The sequence below is a fragment of the Pteropus vampyrus genome, unplaced genomic scaffold (genome assembly GCF_000151845.1).
Source record: "Pteropus vampyrus isolate Shadow unplaced genomic scaffold, Pvam_2.0 Scaffold678, whole genome shotgun sequence".
Classification (NCBI taxonomy): Eukaryota; Metazoa; Chordata; class Mammalia; order Chiroptera; family Pteropodidae; genus Pteropus; species Pteropus vampyrus.
The window spans coordinates 117155-128802 of NW_011889459.1; positions in this window are offsets into that span (position 1 = coordinate 117155).

Below are 11648 nucleotides of genomic sequence, written 5' to 3' on the forward strand. Positions count from 1 at the left end.
CGGGGGCGGGGCCGCCCCTTGTGTTCTGCGCCTGCGCGCCCGCGGTCTCCGGGCTCTGCGCGGCGTTCGCCTCCATTCATTTGGTTGCGTTCTGGGCCTGGGCCTGCGGCTCCGAGGAGCTCGGCGCAGCGCCGGAACCGCCCACCTGGGCTGATGTGCCTGCTGAGTCCCCGGCACAGCGCCCGAGATGCAGAGGACCCGGCCAACCCCGCAGCGGGCAGTGCAGCCGGCGAGGGGGGCGGGGCGGGCAGACATGCAAGCAGCCACCAGCCCTCGCTGTGTTTGGCTGGGGCTGCAGAGCAGTGGGCGGGTCCTTTCTAGTTCTTGTCTTTAAAGTTTTTATTCCGTCTTTCATCTCTTACACTTTTGTGAAGTACTTTGAAAATTTGTTTCAAGTTCTGTTTCTGGCTTGTTGAGTGCCATTTCTCACGCCGATTTACGTGAGAAAGTGGTCACTTACGTGACTGGTCATCGGCGTAGGGCGGCGGCCAGGCAAGGCTCTGGGAGGCCATCTGAAAGATGAGATTCACCGCGGGGACCGGGAAGAAAGGGCAGAGGAGTTGTAATTTTATGCCCCAGAAGCCCCATCGAAAGGTTTTAAACAGTGGTGTGACGTTATCAAGTTTTCTTTCTGAAAGAGGCTTCTGGCCCTGAGTGAGCTGATGGGAGGAGAGACCGGTGAACACATTCATGGTGTTCCTTGCGTTTGGGGACGGTTGCCTCCTCTTCACCCAGCTAAGTTTTCCTTCACACTCCTAAGTTTCCCTAAGCTTGGGGACAGTCGGCTCCCCATGCCCCACTGCCTCTTCCTGCAGCTTTAGGTGTGTGGTTCTACCCACTTCGGATCAGGCCCCAGAGTTGGCAAAGCCCTGTGTGGTCACACAGGAGAGGAGCAGCCTTAGTGACCTGCGACACCACATCTCCAGGAAGCATTCCCAGGGCATGGTTGCAGGGGGCAGCCTTGAGGGGTGAGGTGGGTGCCGTCAACCCAGGGCTCCTCGTGGCACAGTCACAAGGATTCAGGACGCTAGACCCACTCTTGCAGTGAGGCACTGCTGCCCACGTTTGATACTTTGTGTAGCACCTATAGTTGGTGTTGCTCTAGGTACCTGACGTCTGCTGTGAGTGCTGTGGGCAAAATGCTACAGAACGCTTTTCTCTTTTTAAACTAGTTGCAAATGTGTATCCATTGGAGTTTATGTGAACATTGGAGTGAACAAGGCCGGAACGTGATCAGGAGCAGCCAGCCATGTTCTGAGCGTTTGTAACAGTCCAGGGTGGTGTCCATGACCTGCATCTTGGGCTACAGCCTCTGGGACCACACTAGGGTCACCCAAACCTGTCAACCCGGCACGTCAAGGCAGTGCCACCTCCGGGTAGAACCCTCGCCCCTGCAACCACAGCTCTCTCTAGCTGGAGACTGGGGTGAAGAACCAGCATTCTGGTGACTCCTTCGCAAACCCTCAGGACCTAAGTCCTGCACCAGAACTCAGGAGTGCCACCACTTAGAGCAGATCAGGACCACTGCTTGCTCTGCTGGCATCAGGGTACCCCGCGCAACCCTTTAAGAGGGCAGTAGAAGTCCTAAAAGCCTTCAAATCTTTTGACCCAGTAATTTCACTCTAAGGATTGGCTTGAGGAAGTAATCCAAACGCAGGAAAAGCCCTGGCACAAAAGTACCCATTGTGTTATGGAACTTAGAAGCAACCTGGCATCAGCGTTAGGGGAATGGTTAACTAAGTTACCGTTCGTTTACTTAACAGGAACCTTGGGCAGCCAATAAGCTCATCGTCGTGCAGATTCCATAAAACCACAAACATGCTTGTGAAATTAAGCGAAACAAGTAACATTCAAATTGTGTAAATTCAATGACTGCAATTCTGAAAAAGACAAATACATGGGCAGAGACTAGAAGTTAATGAAAAATGAATGTAATATTTGTGTCTGGGTGATAGGATCATGAGTAGGTTTTTCTTCTTTAAACTTTCATTTATTTTCTTTATACATCATCTTCACAGCAAACACAATGCAGAGGTCTCTTTCAAACACAATTGATCCTTAACTTAGAACACAGATCTCGTGTCAAAGTGATTTTAATGCTACTACTTGCTAGAGAATAAATATGGAGACACTTAAGCCTTCCCTGGACAGTTTTAGGTCACGTCCACATGGAGCAGAGCCGCCCCTCCATGTGTTATATGTACAGCACATTCAGATCCATTCAATGAAATTCTGAACATATATTTTCACCAAGAAGATACAATCTGCCTCGTGCTAGTCCCTGGACACGAACTGCCAGGGAAAGCAGATGCCACCCACGCCCGAGAGGCCAGGAGAATGGTCTCGGCAGCACTGGAGCGGGGGATGGTGAAGAGTCAAAGATATCCACCCTCACCATTATTACTTAATATTCTTGAAGTGCTGGCTAACGCAGTAAGGCACACACCAGAAATAGATGGTTATTAGAAAGGACAAGGCAACGTGACCGTTATATAATAAGACAATGTGATCAGCTCCCTAGAATATCCAAGAGGCAACTGAAAACTGTAACAGAATAAGAGAGATGAACAAAGTGACTCGATTTAAAAAAAAAAAAAATTGATAGATGTATTTTCCATACCAGCAACAGATTAGGAGTTATCAGGAAACTCGTTTCACAATAGGGGATGGGAAAGAAAGACAAAGCAAAATATTTAAATAACTTTAATGGCAAATAGGCAAGATCTGGGGTGTGAAAAATTAACAAAGAAAACCTCAATTAAAATTGGAGCTGGGGAGGCCTGTAGAGGCAGCTGTCACACCCTATTGGTCCTCATCGATTACCCCAAATGCGAAAAGAGGGGACCTTGCATCTCCGACAGGAAGTTTGTTATCTAGCTTACTACCCCTGCAGGAGGAAGATTCTCTTCTCAACCAGCAATAAGCCCAGCCAATGGAAAACACCGCGGCTCAGCCAATGAGAAGCCGTCATCACCCCGTCATTCCTCCAATGAACGTTCACTTTTCTTTCATTGATGATTTCCTTGCCCTAGACTGCTTTATGTAGAGGTCTTCCATTCTGTGGGACTCCTCGGAGTATCTCTCTGCTTGCTAGATGAGACGCCGCCCAATTTATGAATCCTTTAAGAAAGCCAATTAAATCTTCAAATTCACTCAGCTGAATTGTTTTAACAGGTCCAAGAAAATTACGAACTTTATGTCCCTCAAAATGGACATGGCAAAGTTACAAATACACACAGCAGATGAGCTTGGAGCCCACATCATACAAAAGGACCAGCCAAGAACCAGCCAGCAGGGGAGAGTGGGACCTGAGCCCCAGGAAGGCCCCAGGCTGGCCTCTGCAGAACAGCTCAGAGGCCACGTGGGATGTCAGGTAGGGAATAGGTGAAAATACCCCCCTGTCACTGCTGTATTTTCAGCAGCAACGGTCTGGAAGCCACTAAACTCTCTCCCCCATGGCCCTGGGAGAATAAAGGATGGGACTCACGGAGTGGGTCTGGGCAGCTGCTCACAAGATGATGCAGACGTACGCCTCCTGGCACAAAAAAAGTGCTCTCGACCTTAAAGTCCATTGGAGACAATAGTTCAGAGAGACGAGGGCTTCCCCTTAGCTGAGTTGCTGGGGAGCCAGTTTCTTGCAGGAAACGAATATACCTCCTTTTCTCTTGGGGCCCGTAATTGATGATCCTTTCCTGTTGACAGTCCTGTTGGGGCCTGTAATTGACAATTCTTCCTGTAACAGGCAGTGAACTGTGTGAGAGCTCCCCCTCTTGGCCTCCCGTCTCCATTTCAGTGAGCTTTCAACCCATTTATTAATTTTCACAGTGCCCGGCATTTATCACAAAATGGAAAAATGGGTAGCAAGATGGTATGAACAGTATATTGGTGCTTGCATAAAAATAGTCTGTTTAGATAGAGATAAGTTTCCAAACTATTAGAAAATATTTACAAGCATACCGTACTAGTCGGCTAAGGCCGACAGAACAGAGTACGATACATTGGCTTAACTGACAGAAATGCACAGTGTCTCAGCTCTGAAGGCTGGAAGCCCGAGAGCAACATGTGGCAGAGTTGGTTCCAGATGGATCGCAGATCTGCATGTGAAAGGTAAAGCAATAAACTTGCAGAATGACTCACGCAATATTTTCTTCGGAGGGGGCAGAAACTCGTTAAACAGAACACAAAAACACTACTTATAAAAGACAAAAAGGGTACATCGGACTACATTCAAATTGAGAATTTCTCTTCAAATGACACCAGTAAGACAGTAAAAAGACAAGCCATAGGCTGGAAGAAGATATTTGCAGTACGTATCTCCCACGAAGGATTCACATCCAGAACCTCTGAAGACTGTAAATCTACAAGAGAAGGCAGAGATTCCACAGTAAAAACACCCAAAGACCCAGGCAGGCCCCACACAGAAGAGGGGCTGCGAACGGCAGGAGACACATGAAAGGCATGCCTCCTAGTCACCGGGCGACCACGGCCCGACTTCTCTGGACACCCGTCAGGATGGCTGCAATGAGGGGGAGGAGAAATCGGGTTAAAGCACCTGCGACTCTCGCTCGCCGCCGACGGGGGCGGAAATCGGTGCATCAGCTTCGGCGTCCCCCAACGTCGACAGAGGCTCGCCTTACAACCCGCAATTCCACACCTGGGGGCGTGTGTGTACACGGTCGCCGAAAGACAAAAAGGTACGCATGCCACGAGTTGGTTTTTTAACTTCATAACTCTGTTTTTGAAATCTCTGCCTATCGCCATACAGAGATCCACAGTATCGATTTGAATAGGTGCATGATGTTATTCCCGTGTGAGGACATTTCACAACCGTTTATCCAGTTTCCTATTGCAGGACATGTAGGTGGCTCCCAATTATTTGCTATTACAAATGGCGCTGCAGCTGACACTCTGGCAAAAGCAACCTGGGGCACAGGTAAGGAGTTCCTGAGAGGCCTGCCCCCCGAAGTAAAGCCATCGGCAGGTGGAGCACACACGTTTTCAGCTTTGCTAGAATTGCCAAATTGGTGTCTAGTGACAAGCAGCAGGTGACAGTGTGCATGTCCCCATACTCTCCTGGCCCTGGGTATGACATGGCCTCACACTGTGGCTCTAATGTGCATCTCCCTGAATTTATGCACCTCTTCTCATGTCCGCTGGCCTTTTAGAGTTTTCCTTCTGGGAATGGCCTCTACACCCTTTGCCCATTTTCCTACTGAGTTGTCATGTTCTGATTGATGTGTACCGGTTATCTATGCATTCTGGAACAAATCTTGTATCTAATACATAAGATATATTATACACGGTGCAAAATCTTCTCCTGGTCAGTGACTCGTTAATGCTTTTTGGTTTCTTTTGTCATGCAGAAGTTTTAAATGTTGATGTCAAATTCATCAGTCTTTTCTGAGTTGGGCTTTTTCTCTTTTGAGATTATAAAAGAAATTCTGTATTTCATCCGAATAGTTTTACAGTTTTTAATACTTGAGCATTTGATTCTTTAATTCAACCGGCATTTACTTTGGGGTATGTCAGCGGGTAGCAATCCAGCTGCATTGTTTTCTATACAGAAAACCAGTTGTTCTAATGGCATTTTACCCAGCCGTCGGCTCTTTCCCCACTGAGATGCCATGGCACGTCAGCCAGACGTCAGGTTCCCAAATGTGTCTGGGCCTGACGTGGACTCCGTTCTGTTCCGTGACCATTTCTCTTTCCTTCTGCCAAAGCACCTTGTTCTCACGATTATCGTTGTATAATAGAGCTTGATCTCAGGTCATGCGAATCCTTTTATTCCTCCCCAGAAATGCCTTAGCTATTCAAAGATCTTTCCTCTTCCATGTAAAGTTTAGCTTCAGTTTTTCTAGGGTTTTTTTATTATTATTATTGCATTTGAATTCAATCATATACTTGATCCTAACTGAATTAACAGGTAATTTTCTTTGGATAAAAGGTTTTCTACTCGGGGGGAGATCCAGATTTTTGAGGTGACATGGAGTAAGGAACTCTGAAGTTCTTTCCTTCTAAAAAGCCACAAACGTTGAAAAAAACTGTCAGAGTCAACTTCCTTGGAACTCTGGAAATTTACCAAAGACTCGCCATACCCCAGGAAGTGCTCGTCAGAAGGAGCCACTGACTCTTAGTAAAAACATCCGCCTGGTGGGGTCCTAACTTACTCTAGTCCATCGCCTGCTCCCAGCCCTGCAGTAGCTTGAAAATACGAGACCGAACGCACAGACAACGCCAGACCACACATAAAAATAGGACTCCACCCCACGACTGTGGCAGCCTGCCGAGGACACTAGCCCCAGTGACCACGTGCAGCCAGGGCAGCCAGGCTGCTGTAAGTCACATCCGCAGGGAGCCAGGATGCTTTCTCTAGTGACAATCCGGGAAGTTAAACAACTGCTTTTGTAACAAAGGACACCAAATGCCCAGGACTGGTGAGTATCTGACAGCGTCCCTAATTTCTGTCCCCGCTTCTAATTTAGGACCAACCAGAGAAAACCAAATATGCGCCCCAGCCAGTCACATGGGACACCCACTTCCAGTTAGCACCCCCATAGCTTCCCCAGGCCCCCAGGTCCTGTCAGGGCACCTGAGCCTCCCTCTGTCCACCATGAAGCTGATTTTAACAGAGGAAGTTTAGGACAAAGAATTATGAGATTTTGATAAAAGATTGATCATAAAATACAGTAAAGCTGTATGGGGTGCCGTCGGACCCAGGGAGAGGGCCCAAGGACGGACAGACTCGGAGGGGCACCCCCTCCCCAAGGCTGGGTTTGGGAGGAGTAGGTGCAGCCTCGTGGGTAGCGAAGAAGTCTGCTGGTCTATCCTGTCCAGCGAGCAGGAAGCCAGCTTCTAGGGTGCAGGCTGGGAACAGGCCACCAGCTGCGAATGTCCAGGCACAGGGGCACGCGGAGGGAGTGGTGGCCTGGTGGCAGTCCTCCAGGGTGCAGGTGGAAGCAGGCGAGCCATAGTCAGGGGCCAGGCGTGCAGGCGTGCAGAAGGAATCGGGCTGCTGGCACAGGTGGGAGACCTGGAGCACGTGGTGGCTGTGTCAGGATGACAGGACGGTTGTCACCAGGTCAGGCTGCAAGGCTGTTGAGGATCCATGGGCGCTGGGCGCAGGCTGGGGACAGAACATCACCAGTGTTACCCTCCCCACCCACCCACCCACAGCAGCGCCCATAGCAGGAGAGCCCTCTGCCGGGCGTGTCCCCATGGCGCCCTCTGCTGCGAAAGCTTAGCACTGCGCTCACTGTGAGAGGATGGCCTTCCAGCAGCCCATCCATCCCGCACTGTGATGTCACCTTGCCAAACGGTGGATGTTCCGTTCTCCCAGGACCACCCTTGAGCTCTGCTCTGGGTGCAGCTAGGTCACTTGGAAACAGTCTGATTCTCTTGGCTCTTGCTTTTACGGTTTGTTAGGTTGGACTGGGCAACCTAAGGTTAGGGCTGACAATTGCCACTACTGAGCAACGCCCCCGTGTATTCCATCCAGTGTCCCACGAGTCAAGGCTTTCCGGTTAGGCTGGGGGTGGAGGGGACAGGCACAATTCCCAGGCCGCGAGCTCCAGGCAGAGAGCTGCGGCCGCCGTGGGGCTCGGCTTGCTTGTCGCCCCCTCTCAGAGAGTACCGTCCTGTGCCGAACGGTATGCAGCTTCTTGAAAACGATTCTTTCATATAGTTTGTCTGGTTTTAGTTGTTGTCCCAGGTGACAGTGTAAACCTGGTCCCCGTAGCTACATCTTGGCCGGAATCGGGAGTCTCCAGAGATGCCCGTCAAACATCCAGATGGAGATACTGAGAAGACAGACGTGTGGCCGTGGAGTCGGGGGAGGAGACACAGGCTGGAAGGGCGAGCCTGGGAGTCTTCAGCAAATAGGTGGCATTAGATCTGTGAGAGCAGCTGAGACTTGGAGGAACGGGTGTGGGTCAGGAAGAGGACCGAGGACCCAGCCCAGGTCACTTCGGAGTTGAGAAGGGTCCAGCAGAGGAGACTGAGATGGAGGGGCCGGTGACACGGGAGAAGAAACGAGAGGCTGTGACTCCGTGAAAGTGAAGTCAAGTCTCCGACTAATCACGTTAGATGACGTGGGAACTGGCCACTGGGTTTTGCAACAAGATAGTCATCGGTGTCCTTGAAGGAAGCTCTTCACGCCAGCGGTGGGGACGAAAGCCCACCTCACGCGGCTTCAGGGGAAAACAGGAGGAAGGGAGTTGGAGACAGTCAGTTTAGAAAAAGCTTTCATGGAATTTTGCCATAAAGGATAACGGAGAAATGGGGTAACCAGGGGGAGACCTGGGGGTGTCAGAGGAGGGTCATTTTAAGGGCAGGGGGTTTTACAGTTTATTGCTAGGCTGTCAGGAGCCAGCCGGTCAGACAGGAACATTGACGACTCCAGAGAGAGGTTGGGGATCATTGTATAAGTGACGTCCTTGACACGAGGGGGTGGGGCTTTAGGTAGGAGCACGGCCAGCTCGTCCACGGTGATGGTGACGGTGACGGTGACAGGGGAAGGCAGGGCGCACAGCACGTGCAGGGGAGTGTGTGGGGGGCACGTGGAAGTTCTCCTCCGTTTGTCAATGACATGGAAAGCCAGGCTGTCCACCGAGAGTGAGAAGAGGTGCTGGACATTGAGGAGGGGGAGGGGCGCGAGACGATGTGGGGTACAAGGGGAGCAGCGGGACAAGAAATCAAGAGCACCCCAAGAGGGAGCAGGGCTCCTAAGCGCCTCCCCGGGAGGCACGGACAGGTCCCCTCCTCCGCCAGGATGGCAGGCTGTACAGGACTGGGCACGTGGCCACACAGGATTCATTTCTTCTCTGAGGCTGACCCCAGGGCCGGCGGGACGAGGCCTTTACAGCCCTTGGCAGTACACTGTTCGCTGCTCTTCAGGCCGGGGCTGTGTATTTAGAGCTGGGAGCCATCCTTTCGCTGTGGGGCTTTGGGGCCCTGGTGTCTCGTCCCGCCTGAGGAGAGCGCAGGGTGGCTTCAAGTGATCCAGACTGCCAGGTGGTCACAAGCTGAGCTCCAGGAGCCACTCCAGGGACAAGGACCTAACATTTTCCTGGGGTGCTGCTACTTGCCGGTGCTTAGAACAAAGTATCCATCCAGCGCTGACTGGGTCTCAGCAGCCACAGGACAGGCGGCTCGACGTGACACGCTGCCCAGCATGTTGACTGCTCCAAGGAAGAGGATCGTTTTTGTGAAACCACTCCATCAGTTTCCAGGCATCTCTAAAACCTTTGACCTTAGACCACCCGCCTTGCAGCCGGCTCCGCAGTCAGTTTTATTTACATTGTATCGGAATCACAGATGTTTCCATTTGACTAACCACAGGGACGCTGACGCTAAGACTGTGGCAGACGGGCAGACACTGTTTTTATCTTTTTTAAAATAAACGTTTTTATTTTTGAACAATTTTAGACTACGGAGCAGCTGCACAGAGAGGGAGGGGCTCCCACAAACCCCACCTTGAGGGCGTTAACACATTAGGTTAGTGTGTCACACATGAGCCGATAGAGATACACGTTCTTACTGACTAAAGCTCGTTCTTTATCCAGATGCCCTTCGTTTTCCCGGGATGGCCTTTTTATATTAAAGATCCCACCCAGGACACCACGCACGACGTTTAGTTGTCACGTCTCCTGAGGTGATTCTTGGCTGGGACAGCTTTTCGGAATGCTTGCTTTGGACGACCTCGACAGTTTTGTGCAGGACTGGTCGTGCATTTTGCAGAATGTCCCTCGAGTTGACTCTGTTTGATGTTTTTTTCATGATTAGACAGGTTGTTTTTTGGGGCAAGAAGACGCCACGGGGGGCGGGGGGAGGGGTGCGCCATTCTCAACACATCATATTCAGAATACATATCATCAATATGATCTGCCTCTGATGATGTTAACCGATTATCCGGCTGAGCCGGGGTTTGCCAGGCTTCTCTACTGTAAAGTTATTTTTATTTTTACCAGCAGTTGTCTTTTATTTGCAGTGAAAGAAATTAAGATATAATTCATGTAACATAAAAGTCACCATTTTAAAGTATCCAATTCAATTGCTTTTAATATATTCCCAATTTTGTGCAGCTATCACCACTGCCTGATTCGGGAACACTTTCTTTATCGCCCCCAAAAGAAGCCGGACCTGTTAGCAGCCACTTCCCATCCCCCTTCCCACCAGTTCGGAGACTGTATGCCAAAATGAGTGTTAAAAATGACCTGAATGGTGAGAATTAAGGCTTATTTGTTTATTTTGTTTGACCTGTCATTTCTACAATGCAGTTACTTCTACGCCTAAGAGGAGTTATGTTTGAATAGCGTTTGACATGCCAATAAGAAATAGAGGAAAACTGCTAACAAATTAAATGCCTGGCAGCGGAAGCTTGGCTGGGAAGTTGGCTGAGCTTTCAGTCACGACGGATCAACGCCAGGAGCACCCCCCACGCGCCTCCCACGCGCCCCCACGCGCCCCCCACGCACCTCCCACGCGTCCGCCCTGTTTTAAGCAGCAGGAATTTCTCCGGCCTTTCTGCGCTGTGCCTGTGAAGATGCCTTTAGTGAAAAAGAGAGGAAGTAGAGTCAGGGAGAGAAGGCCGCCGGCCGCCGAGTGGCAGACCCTGTACCACGAGCTGGCGGGGCTGCCTCTGCCTCGGGCCGTCCTGGCGGCCTCCGACTCGCGAGCGCCCCCTGGCGGATGACTGAGCGCCTGCAGCAGGGTTTCTTCCCTGCCCACCAGCCACGCAGCTCCCGGGCAGACGGGCTGGGCTGCACCCCACTGTTTTTTCTAGATCCTGTCTGCCCTCTAGAGAGTCCAGTTGAGACCCAGCAGGTGGCAGCCAGGTGTCCCCCAGGCTGGCGAGGGGCAGGACAGGCACCCTTGGCTGCTTTTTTAAAAGGTAACTGTGAACTAAGAAAGTCCCCTCCCAAACCCGTCGACAGGAATTCACTGTTCTACTGGCACCAGTTTCAGAAGTTGCCTCTTTAAAATTGCAGATTGGGGGGTTGGGAAGAAAGAGGGTGCGGGAAAGGCAGTTCCCCCTGGCAACCTCGGGTTAGGGTGAGGGGCTGTGGGCCCATTACGATTTGGGGGCTGAACGAGACAGCAAGGGGCAATGGGCTGTGGGAGGGCCCGGGAGGTGCGGGGGGCTGTGGTGCTCTTTGAGCACAGCTGGCCCCCCCGTTGCGGGGCCGAGCGCTCAGCCTTCCTGGGGGCACAGGAGGCCGAGAGAGAGTGAGGCTTGTGAAGCAGATGCAAGCCTTACCAACACTACCCACCCTCCGGTCAGCTCTGGGGAGAGGTGGAGTGGAAGGGACCCCGCCCACCCCCCAGTTTCTTCACTCCAGCAAGACTAGAGCTGCCCCTGAACCCGGTTGGCCCAGGAGAACCAGGGCATCGCATGGAGCTGCTGCGGCCTGGACGGGGTCCCTGAGTCGGGCTCCGTCGTGAGGCCGCTGTGCGGGGCGGCACACCGGGGCAGAGTGGCCCAGAAGGGCCTGGGCGGGAGGGCCGAGCGTCCTGCAGAGGGAAGCCCACTTGGACTCAGGACACCGGAGTTGCAAACTCCTTGCGGTGACCTGCCTGATGCACGCACAGCGGGAGGCTACTGCCTCACCTCTCTGGAACCCCCATTCCGAGTGCCCTCCGGTCTCCTGGAC